Source organism: Nematolebias whitei, chromosome 7 (genome assembly GCF_014905685.2).
Source record: "Nematolebias whitei isolate Nwh7 chromosome 7, NemWhi1, whole genome shotgun sequence".
Lineage (NCBI taxonomy): Eukaryota > Metazoa > Chordata > Actinopteri > Cyprinodontiformes > Rivulidae > Nematolebias > Nematolebias whitei.
The window spans coordinates 38,704,519-38,716,488 of record NC_056504.1 but is presented as its reverse complement, the minus strand read 5'-3'; the positions used below and the strand labels follow the sequence as shown (position 1 = coordinate 38,716,488).

General features: G+C 38.6%; 1 protein-coding gene across 1 annotated transcript in view; it reads right to left on the bottom strand.

Moving 5' to 3' along the window:
- Positions 1 to 11,970, bottom strand: part of bsnb (bassoon (presynaptic cytomatrix protein) b) — a 95,007-nt gene that overhangs the window by 39,150 nt on the left and 43,887 nt on the right. The window lies entirely within an intron of this gene.

Genomic DNA, 11,970 nt, shown 5'->3' with positions numbered 1-11,970 from the left:
CCCCCCCCCCCCCCCCCCCAAAAAAAAAAAAAAGCTTCTGTGCAGGTTTATCAGAACTGCCGGCTGAATAACAACATCAGAACTGTGGCCTAGCTAAAAGTGCATGGACAAATCTCAACGTCTTCACGTCAGTTGCACATGTAATGTGTTTATGAATGTGCTTGCTGGTAGAGTTTTTTGACGTCTCAAATCGTGTCCTGATATGACAAGATGTGAAGAGATCTTTTTTGTAATACCACTGTCTATCCTTATGGTTCTTACCCCTTTTCTATCTATAAGTATTCTGATAAATGATAAGGGGCTGCACTTTTTAGCAGCAGCAACGTGCACTCCACCCAACTTTTGGACAACTGTATAAACATAATTTCACTGTATTTCGGTACAATGATAATAAAGCTTATTCTGATTCTGATTCATATTTGTTTTCTTTCTTTTGACTTATAAAGTAATTATTGATTTTTTTTGTTGCATAAATTTAATCTCCCAATTCATTCATTCATTCAACCTTTATTTAGACAGGTAAATCCCATTGAGCCTCGAGGACTCATTTACAAGAGAGACCTGATTTCAACAAAGAATGATGACAACAATGGACAACAGCGACAACAATAGACAGTTATAAAAAGGCATACAGATTTTTTTTACAAATAAGATGGCAAAAAAAGTATCAAAAACAGCTAGATTATAAGATGAATGTAGAAAACTAAAAACAGGAACATGTCTGCAATGGTCCTTGCCAGGAGTCCAAAAGATTTTTAAAGCCACTTAGAGAGGTCAAGATTGAGAGCTTCAAGTCTTTTTGCAAGATATTCCAGGAAACAGGAGTGGAGTAGGAGAAGGCCCTTTTGCCAAGTTCAGTAATTCAGTAATTCATCATTTACTTCAGAATTTGGTTAAAACTATTAAAAGTTTTGGGCAGCACAGTGGCGCAACTGGTAGAGCTGCTGCCTCTCAGCGAGCAGGTCCCTGGTTCAAACCCCGGTCCAGGGGCCTTTCTGGGTGGAGTTTGCATGTTCTCTCTGTGCATGCGTGGGTTTTCTCCGGGTGCTCCGGTTTCCTCCCACAGTCCAAAAACATGCATGTTAGGCTGATTGGTAACTCTAAATTGTCCCTAGGTGTGAGTGAGAGAGTGAAGGGTTGTTTGTCTCGTTTGTCTCTATGTGGCCCTGTGATGGACTTGCGACCCATCCAGGGTGTACCCCGCCCCTCGCACAGTGATTGCTGGACATGGGCACCAGCGACCCCCGTGACCCAAAATGGAATAAACGGGTAAAGATAATGGATGGATGGATATTAAAAGTTTTTGCTTCATTGCTTATATAAAAACACTTTACTGTAAAAATCCTAATGAGAAACAAAACTATAGATTTTTTTTTTACCCACAAGCCAAAACACCACTGTTACCATAGAAACACCAGTCTCCTCTGTTTTTTTTTTAATGCCTCTTTTTTGTAGCATTTTACCACAATGGACCGACAACGTGTGTGCAAATCCACAACAGGGAACGAGTCCGACTAAAAGTTATTAATTGCTCTGAAATGTTTGGCTTCTACTAACGAAAATCTTGACCTTGAATGCCTCAGTTGAGTTTGCAATTACAAATAAAGCAAGTAAAGTTGTCACGTATCTGTTTAAGGCTTAAGTATTAGATCTATTTAAAGTTATGTTTTAATTTTTTTCCCTCTGTATACAAGTAAAAAGTAATGTAAAGAAAACATATCAATTACAAGAGATTGGAGAATAGTTTACCAGGTCCTGCCCATGGGGGGAGCCAGAGAGCACAGTTTTGTGGAGCAGTATGAAGCCCCATGGGAGCCCACACACCCACACATGAACAAGCAGATCTGAAAAACAAACACTGCCCTCACAAAGTTAGATTCAAGCTTCCAGCTAAATATTGTGCATGGACTAGACTGCAAATCTAATGTTTTACATTTTCTTTCAGCTTTAAATCTCTGTTCAGCTGGTGGTGACAGTGACATACCCCTGTCTCACATTTTATGGTGACACACACACCAGTATTTTTTCCCCCACAGGTTGAAAAAGTATAAAAATACATGTGCAAGCAGCACTGTGTGCAAGCAACACAACCTGAGTATTACCCTCTTACTGTCAGTCTGATCGCAGTGAGAATCATTTCTCCACATGGTGCCTCTGCCAGGACCTGACAACAAGCTGTGAGCAAGAAATGTCAGCCATCATTAAATGCATGTCACAGACCTCATTGAGATATAGCATTTTAGGTGCTCATTACCTGGAGGGAAAGGAAGGTCCTTTCACCTGTTTGAGGTAGACTTTCCCTTACACATTGCCAGGTTTAAATGCTATGTTGAAATGCTCAAAGGTGTTGGGGATAAAATATCAATGGGAGGATAAAACATTACATTTTTTTGTGTGTAAGAGAAGAAATTCACATACATTATAGCAGTGGATTTATACCACAAAAAAGAAAACATAAGAGCAAGAAGCATGACAGTTTCTGTTTGCATAGTAAAACGAAATATTTCTAGCAGCACAGTCACGCATCATGAGTAATCTGCTGCTGCCAAATTTTATGTCAAACTTTGTCGGTTCTACCTCTTCTTACATTTGTCATGTTCCTAAAATAAATTAAAAATAGCCCTCAGCTGTAATCATTGCATTACCAGAATAGAAATTATTATGGACAATGATGAAACAAAAACTGATGCCACATCAGCCTTTTAAGAACAGCAAAGGGAATTTGTAACAGCAAAGACCAAAATCATCACAACAACCCTTCAAAATTTGGTTCTTCAGAGAGATTAATGAAGCAAATGACAGAGGAGGTCATAATTAATTTGTAATACGTGAAGGTCAGAGGAGCAGTGGGTCACTGTGAATTATTAACTAGAACTTGCACATAATTGTGCTACCAGGCAGGTGTGAACCGGGTGAGCTTTGGGTGAGTGTGGAAATATGTCACCCAGTTTACTGACCAGACAAGGCCCTGACATTCTTGTTAAAACCAGAAAAGAAGTGATAATAATGTACCCATGTCACATGGACAGATGCATATGCACTCACAGAAAAATGGAAAAGTCAGAGCTTATTAAATCAGACTTAATTTAACTATGATTAACCACATGTGGCACCACTGAAGTAGCACTGAGATTATCAATCATCAGTGCAAAAATTTGTGCTCCTTTTAGAGCTCCTTAAACTATCGTTTCCATTTATTTTAAACACGGCTTAAATGAGCAGTAGTTTAAGACTACAAAGTGCGCAGTGGGAGGTGTGACTGAGCACGTCTCAACAGTGAGCCAGGCCAAACTGGTGACAGGTCAGTAAGAGTCAGCAGGTATATAGGTCAATCCTCTGGGACTCCTTCAATGGGGACACGTGGTGAGGCCTCTGGATTAAAGAGGAAATGAAGGATCATCCAGTGAGCAAGCAGGACTGGAATATAATCACAGCCACTTATGTAAAGTCCAGCAAAGAATTGAATCTTAAAATAAATTTATAATACAATGACAAAGCAATGTCAAGAAGTTATGTATCGCCAAAAATACAGCATATGAATTTTTACAGTTGGATGTTATGATTCTTATTTTTTAACTTTTATTTTACCAAACAAATCCTATTGAAATCACAGATCTCTTTTGCAAGGGAGGCCTGGGCCTGAAGGCAGCCTAGCATGCATGTTTTTGTACTGTAGGTGGAGTACTTGGAGAAAACCCACGCAAACACGAAGAGAACATGCAAACTCCACACAGAAAGCCGCAGTCCAAACTAGGGATTGGACATAGAACTTCCTTGCTGTGAGGCAACAGTGCTAACCACTAATCCATCGTGCTTCCGCTATATCAGGGTCAATAATATATAAAGGCCTGCATTAAAAATGGAAAGCGAGAAAAAAAAAAAGTTGCGTGGTCGATAAGATGATTTTTATTGAAAACAAAACCTTTAACTCTAATGTAACATTAGTTTATCAATCACTGAAACATTAGAAAGACTATTAAAAAGTATTATTTTTGTGTTCCTTGAAAGCTATATCTATCCCTTGCTTCATAATTACACAAGTACAGTGCAGTAAGAAGGCAAATTACCAAGGTGTGCACTGTACAAGATTAGCGGTGTCAAAAACGGCGGCGCTCCACACGTGATATGGGTGAGTGTGTGCGTAAGAATGAGACTCACAAGCTCTCCTGCAGTGCATTGCTGCTGGTCAACAATGTGTCATCAGTCATTAAATGTGTGGGCCTCTGCTGTCCCTTCAGGGGCAGAGTAACACTGGCTCAGGTCATGTTTCCTGCTCTTTATTTACATATTGTGTCTGTTTTGGTTTGTTTCAGCGTGCGCTACAGGTGCCCTCTTTTTTGCCCAGCAAACACACGTGAACTGTTCTGGTTGGAGCAAATGTCTTGGCTGTATCCTGAGATCTCTGTGTATTATTAGAAACATCTGTAACATTCCAAAACATTCATGAAATGCGATTAGATCCAGGCACCTAAAAATATTTTATAGCCACAATTATTCCCGTGCTATAATGCACATGAAGAAAAAACTGCATTATTTACACCTTCTAGTCAGTAATTATTAATTATTGTAAGAGAAACAACATAAACTAGCATTATTTATCATCATGACTAGTTTTGAGTAGTTTTTTTCCATCCTGGCTCAAAATTCATCATTTGACATACACATGATAATATGAAATTGTATTTAAATATGACACAGATCTGATGGGTTGAGTCTACATAAAAAATAAAACCCATCATGTTAAGAAACCTTTTCTAAATCATTGACACTCATCCAAAGGGTCTCATAAAGACATGTTGTTGCTTTTTTGGACCAGATCAAGGATTCAAGATTCTTTGTCATTCGCACCCCATGTGGTACATGTGGTGGAACAAAATTATGTACACAGGGACCCAGTTACATCCAACAATAAAATGTAAAAGAAAAACAGCAATAAGATCTAAGATATGACCTAAGAAAAACATAAACTAAATATACATTAAGCACTAGTAGCATAAAAACTTTACGCCGAACAGCAGCACAAATTCAAATTAATCAAAATCCATCAAATTGGATACATTTTAGTTCCACATCTATGCTAATGATTAAGTTTGGGTGACTTTGGTTAGGGAATAAGAGTATTACCTTCACTTTTCTTCTTTTTGGCCACCTTTACCAACTACAACATGGCCTCTCTTTTTGTGCTTAGAAACTTCTGGCAAACTAAGGCACAAAGATTTTTTATGTTTTTTGAGGTAATATCACTTGTGGAGAGTATTCCTGTCTTATGAAATGATCCAAAATGCTGCTGCCAGAGTCTTAACTGGAGTTAGTAGGAGATATCCTATCTCTCCAGTTTTAGCTTCCCTCCATTGACTCCCTGTCAAATTCAAAATATAATTCAAAATCTTACTTCTAACCTACAAACCCCTCAACAACCTAGCTCCATCTTATATTTGAGATCTTATTGTTCCGTATTTTCCTAACAGAGCACTTTGCTCTCAGACTGCCGGCTATCTCGTGGTCCCTATAGAGTTTCCAAAAGCAGAATGTGAGGAAGATCTTTCAATTATCAGGCTCCTCTCTTGTGGAACCAACGTCCAGTTTCTGTACATTGGGCTGACACGTTGTCCAGTTTTAAGACTGGGATTAAGAATTTCCTTTTCGATAAATCCTATAACTGGGGTTGGCTTGTTATGCTGCCTTAAGCTTAGACTACTGGAGAACAAATTGACCTCATTTCCTTAAATGAATTGTTACATTTGAATAGTTTTCATTTGATATTATTTCTATCTTAACATGTGATTCTTGACCTGCCATTGTGTATCTGTTCCTACCAAACCCAAACGGTCGAAGCAGATGTCCGCTTGTCTTGAACCTTGTTCTGCTTCTTCCTCGTGAGGGACTTTTTCCTTTCCACTGTCACCTTCATACTTGCTCAAGATGAGAGTTCTGTGATGGAGTTAAATTCAAAGCAGTCTGCTCCTTAGACGACGTCTTAAATTATTATTTTTACATATGAATGTTTCTGTTCAAGTGCCCTGAGATGACTTCTGTTGTGACGGCGCTATGTAAATAAACTGAATTGAACTGAATTAAATTGAATGAGAAATCATCTTAAGGTTCTTCTAAATGAAGCAACATTATTTTGCTCCTTTGCAAACATTTTAAGGTTTGAGGACATAAACAAATGACTGTTTCTAAAAATAAAAAAAAAACATATTCAAGAGAAAAAATATATATCCTAATCCATTGCCTCTATCACAGCTAAGTGTATCTTAACCTTAATAGCTGCAAGGTGTAAAAGTATTTCTCAGATGTGAGGAACATCTCAATATTCTTATTCACTTTGAAGACCTGGATTACGCCATTCAAATGATGCCTTAAACTGCCCTGAAGGCAAAGTGTTGTACTTTACTGCTTACTTTTTAAGCTTTTTGGGTCAACACTGCTAATTTGCCTAAGCAATAATCAGGAAGCCTCCGCAATCACATTTTAAACGTTTAAAAGCATCTCTTAGCGACATCACAAAGATTCAGCAAATCAATTTTCCTCAATTGGTCAAACAGTCTAATGCAGTCATTATCATAAAAAAGTATTTCAATGTCTTGTTTTTATGTTCTTCTTCACTGTGGAGTTTTATTGCCTGATTCAGTGACTGATCTCCACTTTGCAGACTGCAATCAGTTTGAAAACTTGATGTCAGTTAGATAATTGGACATAGACGTGCAGTGTGGCTGAATATTATCAAGTCAGGCGTATGCGCCAGTTGAAAACATTTCAGTCTATCTGCAGTGCCATACAAAGAATGAATGGTGCCATAAAAATGCAAAACTCAGATGTGAATTTTGCATGACTCAGCCAAGAAAAAATCATAATTCAGACTGTGTCAGAAACAAAAGTCTAAAGACAAATCTGTTGTCTTTGATGGCAAAAAAGTTGCAGCCAAACAAACCTTTTTAACACTGCAAGCCATGCCTGGACAAGCCTTATATCTCATCTTGTCACATATGTCTGTCTCTGGAACAAGTTAATCAGTCTGTCTACTATGCCCCGTCTCATTGTGAGTTTATATTAGTCTGGCAAGGCAAAAACTGGGAAACAAGAAAAGCACAATTTGCAAACCTTACACTAGCCGTTCGAAAAAATAATCAAGCTGTAATTTATGACTCAAATGAGGCAGAACGACAACGTTTAAACAACGTCACATAGGGTTCTTATTACACACATGCACATTTAAATCAGAGCTTATAGGACAGTCTAAATCAACTAACGTCTAATGACAAACTATCTGCAAACTACATATCAATTATATGACCTGACATTATTTCAGCTACCATTATAAAATAATATGAACATATAAATAAGACCAAAAAAAGGACTACTATTTAATATTTTAGGAATTCAAGCAATTAGAGATGATTTGACAAACCCACATTAAATAGATTCTCTTTTCTTGTTTGGACTGAATGAATGTGGATCATTATGTAGATTTGTCATTACATTTACATGAGGTAAATTTTTGGGGTGCATCTCAGCAGTCCTTTCAAAGACACAAATACACTGAAGGCCTTTCACGTGTTGGTTGCTGAATGAATGTTTTGCTATAGACAAGGAAAACAGATGTGACTAAGTGCATTTCTGTGGGCTGGAGGTGGAGCTGCAGTGCTTTCACTAATGGAGGAAGTGGGATGACCATCTCCCTGACTGAACGTAATGATCATCTACTGCTTTTCAAGTCGATGCTACTGCTGTGAGACCGCTGCTAAAGACAGCACCAACTGATCGGATCATTTCCAGTGCTGTCTGACAGCTGCAGCACTGAGAAGATTAGCAAGGGGTTAAATGTTATATCGGAGTGATCAGTGGGCTTTTCCTCTGTGAGTTCTCTGACTGTGTTTTATTTTTGTTTTCTGACATAAAACCACATGTCTATAATCTGACTTTTGCCTCAGCTGCCTTTTTACTATTTGCAGGGCATATTCAACTGCAACACCCCCTCTTTTCTAATATCAGCATTAGGAAGTAGTTGCATGCCTGAGGAGCTACAAAGCCAAAAGAAGGCAGGAACACCAATGAGGCGGTTGAAGTAATGTGTTGAGACAGAAAGGCCGAGTTTTAGTGGTATGAAGACTGCAACAGCCCACTTCGATGATTCTGACAGGGAGGATAGACATTGCACTGCAAGGAAACCCTGGAGCATGGCTAAAATTCATTAGCATAGCCATCAGGCCTTGAAGATGATGAGTTCTGAAGAGGTGTTTAAGCAAATGCTAAGGTCACTTGTAGGCCTCAAAGCACATTTACTCAAAAGGTGAAAGAGAAAGAACATTTAGAGAATCACAGGATAACTTGGGGGAAATTTCAAGTTCAGTATGGCCACTGTCCTCAGGTAGTCAGTCATCAAAAGAGCTGCTTGTGCATGCAAGGTTTGGATCAGGATTAGATTAGTGGCAAAGTTATCATTATAAAAGTTGAATGGATAGTTTGGGTATTTAAAAGTGGGGTTATGTGGAGTTGTTTTCAATAGTTGGTATCTTACCTTTAGTATAGAGTGGCCAGAGTCTCTCACATTTTTTTTTTTTTGGGGGGGGGGGGGGGGGGACCCTGAAGTTTTAGGCAACTAGTCGAGCTAAAATCTAGCACAGAACAACTGCAACCTCAAAAAGATTTTCAGCACTTTATGAGGACACTGTTTTAAAAAACAAATTACCCTCCATATCTTATGCATTAAATTATTATTTATGTATATAGGTGTTAATGGTTATTTACAATAAAAAATATTTTCAGTGTGGCAGAGTAACGATTCAATTCAATTCCAAAATATTACCGGTAATTCCAAGGGAAATTAAATGTTGTTGTAACTCGCTATCCTCCTTCCATTAAGAGATGCTATAGATACTGATGGCTGTAGGCAGGAAGGAGCTCTTGTAAAGCTCCGTCCCACAGCGGATCTGAAGAAACTGGCTGCAGATGCCGTCCAATCCGTCCACCCAGACTCGGTTCCCCGGGGCTGCAGGACCACCCTAATGCTGGGCAGAACTCATCCCAGAGCGATGGCCACTCCTCCCATAAGACTGCCAAGCTCCTCGTTGCTGGGGACAGCTGGCTGTCAGGGGACAATCTCGTCCTTCTGCTGTCACAAGCTGTGTTTCCTGCTAGTTCCAGGATCTCCTTAGGAGATCTTAGGATCTCAGTGGTCAGGCACACAAGCACAGCTAGCAGGTAGATGGGAATGCATCCACGGAGCCTCCTTCTCAACTCATTTGAGATTTGGGACTGTAGTTGAGGTAGTAATATAACTACAAGATAAAAAAGTACTGTGGTGTAAAAATCAATAAAATTGTATCTGCTTGAATCACTATAAGTTGTTTTTGTACAAGTCCATAACTTGGTACAACCGTTTTTTATTATTTGCCCAGAACCTCACATAAATACAGCCCATACTAACCCTATGAGACCAAGTGTATGCAACTAAATCCTAATACCTAAAACAAAAGTCCCAGAGAAGAGAGAGTGGCATTTAAGGCTCAAAACCAGTATGCCATCTGTGATGAGTGCCACATAAACTCGACAAGAAGCAGTCATTGATGTACATCATTTTCCTGCAGCACATTCATACACTGAATATTATTACCTGAACTTAATAAAAGTCTAATTAAGCTTTTGTGTCTTATCAAAAACAAATGAGTTAGGAAAAAATAAAAAGGTCTTTCCTCTTTTTAGTCTTTTTAATGCTTATGTAATTATCAAACAAAGTCAAAATAATGCCTTATTTGTTTTATAATTCAACAAGGCTTACTATTCTCAAGTGGCTTGTATTTATGTGGGTGGATTCTGACAGTGGTGTGTTGGGTCTAAGCACTGTACTCAAGGGGCTCACTACACTTCCTGAACACGGATTAGTATCAATCAACAATTAGCTCCTTCTGTTAAGAACTACATTCCCCTCTGCCCCTAACTCATGCTCATTTGTTCTTACATCCCCTTGTGGATGATCCACTGACACAAAGACTTCCCAAGCCTGACACCCTCAGGCTAACGTTTTGGATAGGACTTAACCTATACTCAGACATTAAACTATAGTACAAAAAAGGCTGGAAAGTCCCTTATTTGGGACATTTGCAGTAAAACAAATACCAGTGCTGATGTGGAAATTAAAGGTTGACAATGATGTAGGGCAGCACGGTGGCACAACTGGTAGAGCTGCTGCCTCTCAGCGAGCAGGTCCTTGGTTCAAACCCCGGTCCAGGAGCCTTTTTGGGTGGAGTTTGCATGTTCTCTCCGTGCATGCGTGGGTTTTCTCCAGGTGCTCCGGTTTCCTCCCACAGACCAAAAACATGCATGTTAGACTGATTGGTAACTCTAAATTGTCCCTAGGTGTGAGTGAGAGAGTGAATGGTTGTTTGTCTCGTTTGTCTCTATGTGGCCCTGTGATGGACTTGCGACCTGTCCAGGGTGTACCCCGCCCCTCGCACAGTGATTGCTGGACATGGGCACCGGCGACCCCCATGACCCAAAATGGAATAAGCGGGTAAAGATAATGGATGGATGGAAAATGATGTATTGACCAGTGCATTGCTTTCAGCTCAATGTTTCAATCGCCCTCACAGGCAGATGATGCCAGGAGAATCATCAGCAGAGAATTTACCACTTGAACCCAACCATAGAGGTTTTATAATTTCTAATCTTGAAATAAAGTCTTAATTCATGAAAAAATATTTGCACCAACAATTTTGTCCCCATGTTCATAGGAGGTCCCTATATTGTTGTGTCTGTGTGATTTTGGACCCCATTGTGGTATAACAAGTGTATATACACACACACATACATTTTATCTTTTGATCAATTCATTTCCTATAAATACCTTGTACAGGTGCTAAATGAACACACATAATAAAGAGTGCTAAGTGCCCATGTTGCAATGTCAAATGCAGTTGATTGAACTATTAGTAATCGACAATTCAGTGTATCAACAAAAAAAAGTCTGCATCTACAACACACCGACTGTGAGAAGAGGAATGTGAATGGAAGGAGGAAAAAAAATCAGTGAAACATGCAAAGTGAAGGCGAGCGCATGAATACATCATGAACTGAAGCAAGAAACAACAAAACAATCTGTCACATTTTAAAAATGACACGTCACTGCAAAATGTTATCCCTCTGCCACATAAAAGAACTACAATAAATTAAAGAAAGAATTCAAATAAAACATGATGCGAGACAGCAAGATCATTTTGCAATTTTTTATAAACCTAATTTTGTGTTTTTCACTGAGAAAACGATTTTCCAACAAGTCATCAGCTTGTAAATTTCAGTAAAGCAAAAGCATATGTATAATACACAAATGTGTGATTTGTTTTCAGTGGATATGATTGTATTAGGCATGCTTGAAAATATACACAATGCTGTTCATGTTTTATATTATAATGCCTAATATATAGAAACAAAACTGCCCATTTTCACTTTAATGAGTTATAAATTGTTATTTGAGCAATACCCCTGGCATCATATGTAACTCAGGAAGTCTATACCAGCATGACACCACAAATTATGGCTGTACAATAACAGAAAACTTGCCATGTGCAATATTATTGTTAAATATAAAATATATGCTTTACTGCATTCCAAGTAGGCCTTTCTAATATTGATATTGTGCTCACTGATACTGCTGTGATGATACAGTTGCAATTTGTTGTGCAGTACTTTTACAAAGTGGTGCTAAAAGGCCCAAAACTAGAGTGAATAAAAAAGCTTTACGTAAAAAAAAATTTTTTTTTAAGAAAATAAAGCATTCTCATAACTCATAGTGTTTTTAAACTCTAGTCTCATATTTGTAATCATGTATTTTTCCACTGACCTCCCCCTTGAGCCATCGTATGACAGCCCTGTTGATGTTCATAAATAAACTTTCTTTAATGGTGTTTGCTGTCAGGGTTTTATATTGCTGCAACAGATGCAGAGGGAAAACATAAGAATGTCTAAGGCACA